This window comes from Musca autumnalis, unplaced genomic scaffold, assembly GCF_047663935.1.
Source record: "Musca autumnalis isolate F117 unplaced genomic scaffold, ASM4766393v1 scaffold_2, whole genome shotgun sequence".
Lineage (NCBI taxonomy): Eukaryota > Metazoa > Arthropoda > Insecta > Diptera > Muscidae > Musca > Musca autumnalis.
In genome coordinates, this window is record NW_027411755.1 from 102,504,839 (window position 1) to 102,515,271 (window position 10,433).

A 10,433-nucleotide genomic window follows, 5' to 3' on the forward strand; every position below is an offset into this window, starting at 1 on the left:
TTCGTTCTTACTTATCGTACTTTTCCACTGACTTAAAAGAGGTACTGGAAAAGTTTCGTCACTCGTGAAAAGCACGTCGTGGTTGTCCTCACTCGATATTTTCGGACAATGGTACGATTTTGTGGGTGCTTCTCGTGATTTCATTCGTGATAATAGTAACTGTGTCTCCCTACATTCGCATCTCAGGGTCTTACGTTGCAATTTATTTCAGCTGGTGCTCCACATATGGGTGGAAGCTGGGGTGACAAGGTTTAAGCAACACTTTTGAAAACAAGTTCGAAACGTTCGGATTACTGGTAAATTATTAGCTTCAGCACAAGGTTATTTGTTTATAGGCTCTCGCATTTACTCGCTCCTTGTGAAAGTGTCTTAATTGACTAACCATTGTCGCTGTTGGATCGGTTTCGTAATTTTCCAGCTTAAGTACATTTATTTTTGTGTACACGCCGTTCGGACTCGGCGATAAACAGTAGGTCCCATATCATTGAGCTAAATATGAATCGGGGTGCACTCATTGATATGAGAGAAGTCTCCCTTGTCCCGTATGGGATGTAGTGGAACAATGTTTTTTTTTAATATGAAAATCTGCAATTTTATTTAAATTAATTACGGTAATCCACCAAATTTTAGAATGATACAAAATATCATCATCAGATTCATCTGAATGGACTTTGTCCCATGGTTTTTGTGATACCATAAATACACAAATTGTGTAATACGGGAGAATTTCCAGTTTTCGTTTGTTTACCTTCTGTTTGCTTAATCAGATTAATTGGAATGTGTGTTTTTACTCCCGGGCAATGAAGTTTATAACGAAAAATAAAAGAAATGGAAAAAAGTCCAACATTTCTTTTCTATCACGGATAATGGAGGTTCCCGGATAATCGACTCACGGATAATCGAGGTACAACTGTATTTTGTACATTTTTGGCGAAGATGAGTTATCTCTGTGGAGTCTGCGACTTGGAAACTGAAAAAAATTAAATGTCTGCTATGCGAGAAATTCTCGGAAGCACTATTCAAAATGTTGGACAAAATTCTAATATAACGTATATGTACTTGTACTGATTGTATAAAAACCCTCCTGACAACTCTGATAATGCTTTTAAGACGGAAATGCGTGAGCAATTTACTCTTCTTAGAGAGACGTTCCGTTCCCTAGCAAATGTATTAAAGAAAGAGCAAACAGAAATTAAAAATAAATTTTATGATGTTGTTGCGGAAATCCGTTCAGAGATTTACAGGAAATCAAAGATGATGGTAGAGGCCTTGTCAAGACCCATTTTTTGCCTAATAAAATTAAATTTGGTATACCTGATAACCTTGAAAAGCTAGATGATGTTATTGTTTACATTTGTGCATTTTTGAAAGTGGACATTTCTCCTGGATTTGTGGGGAATGTTATGTTAGTAAGCGGAGATCTATTCTTGTCAAATTAAACAATGTTTCAAAATGTTTCTAAATCGAAATTCTTCAAAGAATCAGATGTTTTTGGCGGATCTGGGGAGACTACCTAAATGACAACAGGTCGAACATAGCAAACAAACTTGTAGGAAACTGAAAATAAGTGGCTTCAATGTTATAAATCGTGAAGTAATTAAAGCTAAAATTTCTTTGCCGAATCAACAGCCCAAAGTACTGATCATTCAAAGTACTCTTCATGTTTTGCCTGCTAAAATTTGTTCATCTTTGATCTCTTTCATTTTTGTAATCATGTCATGTATTGTTACTATATTTAATTTTAATTTTTTTCAATTAAGTGGTAGCAATGCTATGCTTTTTATTTTTTCGCATTGAAAATGTTATCGATGTTTTTAGTATTTATATACTTCTTCTCCCCAAACTTATGAATATTGTCCTAAGCTCTCTGACTTCTAAAATTAATCTTGGTTCTATAGCAAATGACAACGATTTGATAAGAAATATCACCTCATATTTTCAAGAAACTTAAATATTTGGCATATCAATGCTCAAAGCCTCTGCCCTTCAATGCTAATGTCAAGCTAGGTGAATTTAAGAATACGTTTGGTGACTCCGGGCTAGACATTATTCAAGCCTATGATTTTTTCAAACTCTCTTTCAGTTCCAAACTTTAACCTAATTAGGAATAATCGCATTCCTCGCCGATGTGGCGGCGTTTGTTTGTACATTTCTATTTACGTTATAAAGTTATATTTAAAAGCGCAAAAAATTGCGAATGTGGGTCGTTAATTGTTGAAGCGTTTGGTACAAATACATCGTTTATTGTTGAATTAAAGGATTACAATAATTTCAGAATGGATCACATTGCTGACACTATTATTGATGTTAATTTAGATTCTTTATATCGTTCAAAAGATGTTAACTCTCAGTTATCGACTTTAAATACCGCAATTGAATTACTTCATTCGTATATTCCTACTGTCATATTTAATCCTGCCACAAATTATCATTTATTGATGAACTCGTCTGAAGTTAAACAAGCCAGAAGAGATAGAGACGCGTCTTATGGTGCCTATCTTAGGAGTCCTTGTAGTATGCATCGATTAGGTGAATAGGAAATGCAAAAATATTGATTGCAGATACTTGACTTGGCACGCATCTGTACTCAGCCTTATCACTCGCCGTTAGGGGGGTTCTTGCCACTATCTATCTGACAATTCTGCTACTAACTGTTTAATTTGAAATGCGTGCAATAATGCGAAAAAGTAGGAAAAGAGAAGTTAGGAGAATCTACAGCCCGAAAAAAACACCGAAAATATAGCTTTCCCCAACATTCAGTTCGTTATTACCATGCTATGATGTTGTCGCATGTATAGCCCACCCATCCAGTTTATCAAGTAAAACCCCATGAGATTTTCTCTACACTTTCTTCAGTAAACCCACATTCAGTTATTCCCTGCTACCACTTCGACCCCATTTGAATCAAATTCGTAAAATTAAATTACAACATGGTTAATATACCACTATTTTATTAATAAGAAATCTTTCTTTTCAAAATAATATATATACAAAAGTAACCCAGTTGGAATCATGCAATAGCTGAGAATATTCGGAATAATAATAATAATAATAATAATAATAATAATAATAATAATAATAATAATAATATAAACTAATATTTAAGAATTCAGTTAATTATAAGGAAAATTCTAAGAAAAATTAAGCAAGTTATATCACAAATACAGAGGAATGCCTCATAAAATGAGCTTTACTCTGACACCAAAAGTTCCCTTAAACTTTTACAAATTCAAATGAAACAATTTATAGACAAATTACAAGTCCTTTGACAAAGGTTTGATCCAAATGAAGATTAACAAAATTTTAATTTATATATACAATATTTTCAAAATCACAAGAAAATTAATGCAGAGATATTTGGCTGAGAAACAAAATAAAACTTTCTACACAGAAAAAGTCACCCCGAAAATTTTGATTAAAAGCTTCATCACCATATTTTTGTTGAATGTTGTTAAAATATTTCAAACATATTGGGAAAATATTTATCAAAAATGCAAATGTTACTAAAAAGCGACCGATAAACGGGTTCAAACAAATAATTCATTGAAATTTGTTTAAGTTTTTTAACCAATATTTGTTGTTATAATGGTTTTCAAAGTTTGTCACATGTTCTCGCTCTCAAGAGCGTGAGAAAATAACTTTTTATGGCATAGAGAGATTTTCCGCTACAATAATGTGCTGTGTTATTCAAAGCATGGGTATGAGATTTTTGTTGGAATGGGGTTTTATTTATCTACTTGTTGCCACCGCGACTGCTTGAATGTATACTAAAACTTTGGTCTGTTGTTTTTATGAACCTAACAAAAGAAGAGGGAAAGAAAAAAATGTTTTGTTCTCAAGAAGCATTTAGTCGTTTTTAGTCGTTCGCTGTGATCAGATCGAAAAGTGTGGAAATAAATCAGTGTTTATGTGTGAATAATGGTGCTTATACATTTTATGATTGGAACCAAATTTTGTAATGTAATGCAAAAATCGGAAAAGGGAGAATCGAAATATTTTATTGTATTTCCCTCTTATATGCACCCCGGATATAAGCATTCCCCGGTTAATAGCACTGAAATTTGTGCAAATGTTATTTTTTTTTTCAAAATACATTGACATTATTTCGATATATGCATCCCGCTTATATGCATTCCCCTCTTATAAGCACTTGAATTTTGGCTTAAAAAATTCGTTTATATGCAATGGCTCAAAATAATTTGGATGATAATAAAATTTTTTATCGACTTTAAATATGGCAAAGACTAGTCAAGAAATATCAATATAAAACGCAAAATGAGCACGCAGTCTTCGAAATTCGTTCGTTTGGAGCTGGTCTTACAGGCAATATGCTTTTAGAGAAACCTGAACTAAGCCCCAATTTACATTGGGCGAGTTTGCTTGCGGCAATTGTCATTTTGTAGGAGAGAGAGGTGAGGCATATGGTAACCCTTTGCCTCTCAGCACCCTCTCTCACCTACAAACTGACAATTGCCGCAAGTAAACTCGCCTAATGTAAATTGGGACTAATTGCAATAAAAATAAACAAGCCATTTACTCTATCTACTGGCGGTCGCAAAAGGCGAAAAATTATTGACTAAGGGCCAAACCTATAGCTCTGCGTGTTGCGTGTGCGTTCAAAAATACAAAAACAAAATACATGTATTTCAATTTGTAATACATGTAATTTGTTTTTGTATTTTTGAACGCACACGCAACACGCAGAGCTATAGGTTTGGCCCTAATTTAGAAAATCAATGAATATTGTTGACATTTAAAAAGGCATGTTTTTTGTATTTACATACAATGTGATTTTTGACGAGCAGTAACAACCTACAATGTTATGGAGATCCAAGGAAGTCGGAGAAGTTATGTTGTAGAATAAAGAATTAGATGAGAACGATTGTGCAAAAAATTAAACTTCCAAAATTTCCTGCCAATTACTTCATGAAATAGAAAACATAGAGCAATTCTATTTTGGACAATGCACAGGCAAAATAACGTACTCTTTATACCCTCCACCATAGTATGAAGGGTATATTAACTTTGTTTTTCCGTTTGTAACTCATTGAAATAATCATTTGCAACACTATAAAGTATAAATATTCTTTATCAAGCTAAAATTCGAATTCGATCTATGCATTTCCGATCCTTCGTCTGTGGTAGTCACGACAGCATACACAAAAATAGAGATAGAATACTGAAATTTCGGAAAGATGAGTCTTTTGTTTGCAGTTCGGTTTCAGGTATTTTGAGGTTTTTATCTACATTTTCAGACCGAATTTGCCCGATTTCAAGTATTTTCAAACTTTTAGCTGACCGAATTAGCTAAAATTAGGTATTTGGATTTCTCAATGGTCAAAAGTCTTCTCTGCCTGAAATTGTGGATATTTGTACTTTCGTAACAGCAAGAAAAGTAATTATTCTATATTATTTCAGAATAATTCATGGTTCGGCCCGGACCAACTTAACGCTTTTTTACTTGTTTAAGAATAAAAATAATTAAGATTCTTCTCGCTTTAAATATACGTAACTTCTATTGATATCCGAGCCTAGTACTAAACAAAGAAGTGGGATGTTTTCTTATGAATGAAATGGTTTTCTTTTTTGGTTGATTAAAAGCGAATAAATTGCAATTTTAATGAAAATTTGTATATGGGGGATTTTTATATATGCACGGATTGTGTTTATAAGCGGGATTTGTATATAAGCACTAATTGTGCTTATAAAGGGGATTTCGATATATGAATCCCCCGCATATATGCACTGCTTTGCTTGCATTTTCCACAGTGCTTATATCCGGGAAATACTGTATATACATATTTGAAATACGATGCACCTATTTATTACATTTTATTCTAGATGCCGATTTTCCGCTGATGATTTTTAATTTGTGAATTGTGAATTTGTTGTGAATTTCACAACTAACGAAAAGCGTACAACGAGATTCCTTAATTTTATATTTAAATGTGTTTTATTTGTTTTCTTCCATTTAAATTCAAGTGTGACGCTAAATTATTACTTTTGTTATAAATTGTTTCATTTCGTTTTTCTTTTTTTTCTTTGTTGTTTTATTTAAATTAAATTAAAATTTATTAAGCATTAATTCGTTAAGTAAATGTGTTTTGTTGTTGTTGTGTTTTCTTTCCTAGTTATGTATATCCTTCGCCTCATAGCAATACGATCAAAATAATTCTAAGTCAGTAATGAGTTTCGAAACATTTTGATGAGTTGTCTTGATTTGATAGATACCTTTGTTGTTGTTGCTTTAGAAATAGTTTTTGGTTTTATTACTTTGTACGGTATTTGTTTATAAATTACTTCTTAACCATCTTCATGAGCATGTCTGTGGACAAGGATTTGGGACGTTCGATGGGCAAGCCCAAAGCGCGATCCCAGATGAGGGATGCCAAGACACCGAGAACGCGGGAGACGCCGAACAAAACAGTGTAGTAGTTCATTTCCTTCATGCCGCAGTATTGCAACAAGACACCGGAGTGAGCATCTACATTGGGCCATGGGTTCTTAACATTGCCGGTTTCAGTGAGGATTGGTGGCACGACCTTGTAGATCTTGGAGACCAATTGGAAGAGTTCATCGTCAGGCAAATGCTTGAGGGCAAACTCGCGTTGGCAGGTGTAGCGGGGATCTGTTTTGCGAAGTACAGCATGACAGTAGCCGGGCACGACTTGGCCGGACTTGAGGGTCTTCCAGATGTAGTCCTTGAGTTGTTCCTCAGAGGGATTGTTACCGGCTTCTTTTTGCAATTTGCGCAACCAAAACAAGACTTCCTGGTTAGCTAAACCGTGCAAGGGACCGGCCAAACCGTTCATACCAGCGGCGAAGGAGAGGTAGCGATCGCTCAAGGCGGAACCAACCAAGTGAACAGTGTGAGCGGATACTTTACCACCTTCGTGGTGACTGTGGAAGGTCAAGTAGAGACGCATCAATTCGGTGAATTTAGGATCGTCATAGTCCAACATCTTGACGAAGTTGGCGGACCAATCCACATTGGGATCGATGGTCTTGGTACCCTTGCCATTGCGATAGGTGTTGCAGTAGATGGTGGCAGCGACAACTGGCAATTTGGCAAACAAAATCCATGCTGTCTTCATAGACATATTCCCAGTACTTGGATTTGTGAACACCCTCTGAGTAGGCCTTAGGAATTTACTGTCGTGGTTCAAGGCGGTAATTGCACAAAAAATTGGGACATGGGATGCAAAGTGGTGGGGAAATTGTTCAACATAGTAACAACATGTTGGGGCAAGGCAGCACGTTCAGCCCATTCGCGGGACAATTGCTTAACTTGAGCCTTGGTGGGAACATCACCGGTCATCAAGAGCCAGAAAAGACCTTCGGGCAAGGGTTCATCACCACCTTCAGCAGCAGGCAATACCTTTTGGCATTCAGGAATGGAAAGACCGCGGAAACGGATACCCTCATCAGCATCTAAGACAGAAGTTTCGGTGACCAAAGCTTTGATGCCACGCATACCACCATACATCATATCGATGGTAGTTTCACCCATTTCGAAGGCACCATATTGCTTCCTGAAGTTCTTAACGCGTTCTTGCTCAGCTGGAATTTTTTGGGCTAAAACTTCACGCAAACCGGAATCGGCTGTGAAGAAACGGGCATATTGGGCCAAGAAAGCATTCAATTTCTGAGCTTCTAGCAATTCTTTAATTTTTTTCTTGTACGATTTATAATTGTGCATGTACCGAACGTCTGTTGTTGTTTTGCATTTGTCATTCCATACATTTCAATAAAAAAGCAACCCCCACCATTTATAAATGTGTGTAAGTATCTATCTTTTTGTGGCTTTTGGGTTTGTATTTAACATAAATATCAACAAAATAATTGTAAATATGAACATATTTTTATCGATATTTACTTATATATTTAACAAACCTTATTGTATATGTGAACAATTTTTTATCAAATAAAAATTAAAAAATCGATAAACCAGTTTGTTAATATGAAAAATATTTTATCGCTTGAAAAAATAATATTCAACAAAATTCTTAGTTAGTATGAGAATTTCTTTATCAAAATAATTTCTAATGAAAACAACAAATTTTTTTATCGACGATTTTCAATATGAACATTATTTTATCGGCAAAAAATCAATTAAAAATTAATCAGATTTTTTAATTTTTTTATCAAATGTTTACAATTTTTTTCTGTGTACTAATTAATCACTTAACAAAAATGTATTCTAGTTATGCTAATGTTAATATGTATGTGTGTTTCTTTTTGAGGAATTCAAAATTTCAGCAAAAATCAGCTGTGAGGGCAACAACCTTTGGTTATGTTAATCATACACACACATACCGAGCGGCTGATCAAACATTAACATGCAATGGTGATGTTTCAGTATGGTTTTAATTTTAATTCGAAATATGATAAGTATGCACAATAGAAATCATATAAATAAAAAAAGTGATGTTAGTGTACTTCTGATCTGTGTGAATAGATTGTGGAAAAACCTATTAAAATTTATTAATTTATAACAAAACAAACCGAAATACTTTTCTGTATGTCGAAGCAATGCTTCCCAAACTGTAAATCTCACAGAGCGAGTTAGCAGGGGCCAGCTGTTATCAGTAAATATTCTGTTAACAGTCTAACTTAATCAACAATCTCAAATTCACCAGATCAGCATATTACGTACACAACAAATTTTGCAAAGGCGTTTGAAATAATATTGTTTTGCTCAACAAAAACTTTGAATTAGCTTTATAACACGTTAGTTATATGCTTATAAAGAGCCAGGCACCATTTCAGGCCGTTTAATCCACTTGACCACACAAAATATGGATGTTGTTCCCGATAAATGGAAGCACTGACACTCTGTTTCCAAAGGCAAATTCACAAGAGCTGAAAGTGTACAGAGATGTTCTATCGGTATCAAAGCTTGTGGACGTCAGGGGTACTCCTGTTGTAATACAGGGAGAAGGGAATCCTACGGACAAACAAAAAAGGAAAACCCAAAAACGATTTACTCTATATTGTTTAAAGATTTGAATAAAGAAACGGCTTACCAAATGACCAATGAAGAGGTTAATGCCAGAAAAAAAGCTCCAAATATTTGAAAAAAAGGCAACCATAAACCACAAACTGCGGTTACCATGCCCAACTAGTGGGAGTTATATGGAATTGGGAAGGAAAGGGTTTTTTTTTCCTTTCAGTATTCCAAATGTCCTTTTACAAAAGGGATCAAAATTAGTAAAAAGGACTCCTACTTTCAACACCAGTTTGGGAATTTTCCAGAATTCAGAATGTTTGCGGTTAAAAAGTTGACTGCAAATGAATCGAGATGTCACTTGCTACCTCCTTTTCTAACTTCAAGTAAAATGATTAGAAACACGGCTGAATTCAAATACCAGCAACGTTCCCAAAAAGAAAAATGGCTACTTCAAACGCCAATAAAAAATTATACTTCAACACTTATCTTTCAAAGTATATGTGCAACCGAACGTAACATGAAAAAGTGTTACGACTTTCACCACTCTACGCAGGGGAATTTATGGAGCCATGTTTGTGCCAAATATGCCTAAAACGGTAGCCATGCGCTAATGGGACTAAAATTCTAACATCGATAAAAAAAAAAACTAAAATCAGTATTTACGCACAAATGTAAGCATAGAACATTTTCAAAATAGGAAAAAAATAAGCAAGCCAAGAAAAAATTGCCAAATAGGGGGAAAAAATAAAAAATAATAAGAAAATGAAACCGCTGCTAGTGAGAATTGAACCCGGGACTCCGAGCATCCAACCTCTAGGCTACGAACAACCTAGACTGTTGAGCGTCCCAACAAGCACACAAAGCAGCTCCGCCAGCTTTACAAATAATGCAGACAGGATGAATTTAGTTACATCAGTACTAAAAACAAGAGGTAGAAGAGAATATAATTACAGCTGGAATTAGAACTGATCTGTAACACTATGCAACACTGGAAATGCAAACAACTTCTTGTATGCAATTTTTGCGAGTACATATTTAGACTACAAAAACCCTAGTAGGGTTTTGTCCTGTCAGATCCAGTTCGGATTTTATGGCTTCATCTAAACCGGCCTAAATCTAGACTTTTTTGAATTTTTAGGTCTTTATCTCAGAAACGAAAAGGAATTTGGCATGTTCTGAAGAGTTGTGTATAACATACCAGGAAATATGTTTCGAAAAGAAAATGTTCAAAAAAATTAAGGTTTTTGGAGATCCGGTGCGAAATGTATTAAAATTGTGGAATTTTTGCATATATTTTGAAATTTGAGGCAATACATGTAGTTTTTCGATTTCATTATTTCTCCAAATATTTCGATTGCTTGAGTGGAGTATTCCCCCATTGGCTCGACTTCATTTATTACCCTCTATTACAGAAAGTAATGTTTTTCAAAACGAACTGACTGTGTTGCAAAATTTCACTGATCGCTACCAATATCATGATTTC

At 34.8% G+C, this 10,433-nt stretch overlaps 1 pseudogene; it reads right to left on the reverse strand.

Annotated features, from left to right (window-relative positions):
• Positions 1-6,369: 6,369 nt before the first annotated feature.
• Positions 6,370-7,649, reverse strand: LOC141394373 (probable citrate synthase, mitochondrial; annotated as a pseudogene).
• Between the last annotated feature and the right edge of the window lie 2,784 nt (positions 7,650-10,433).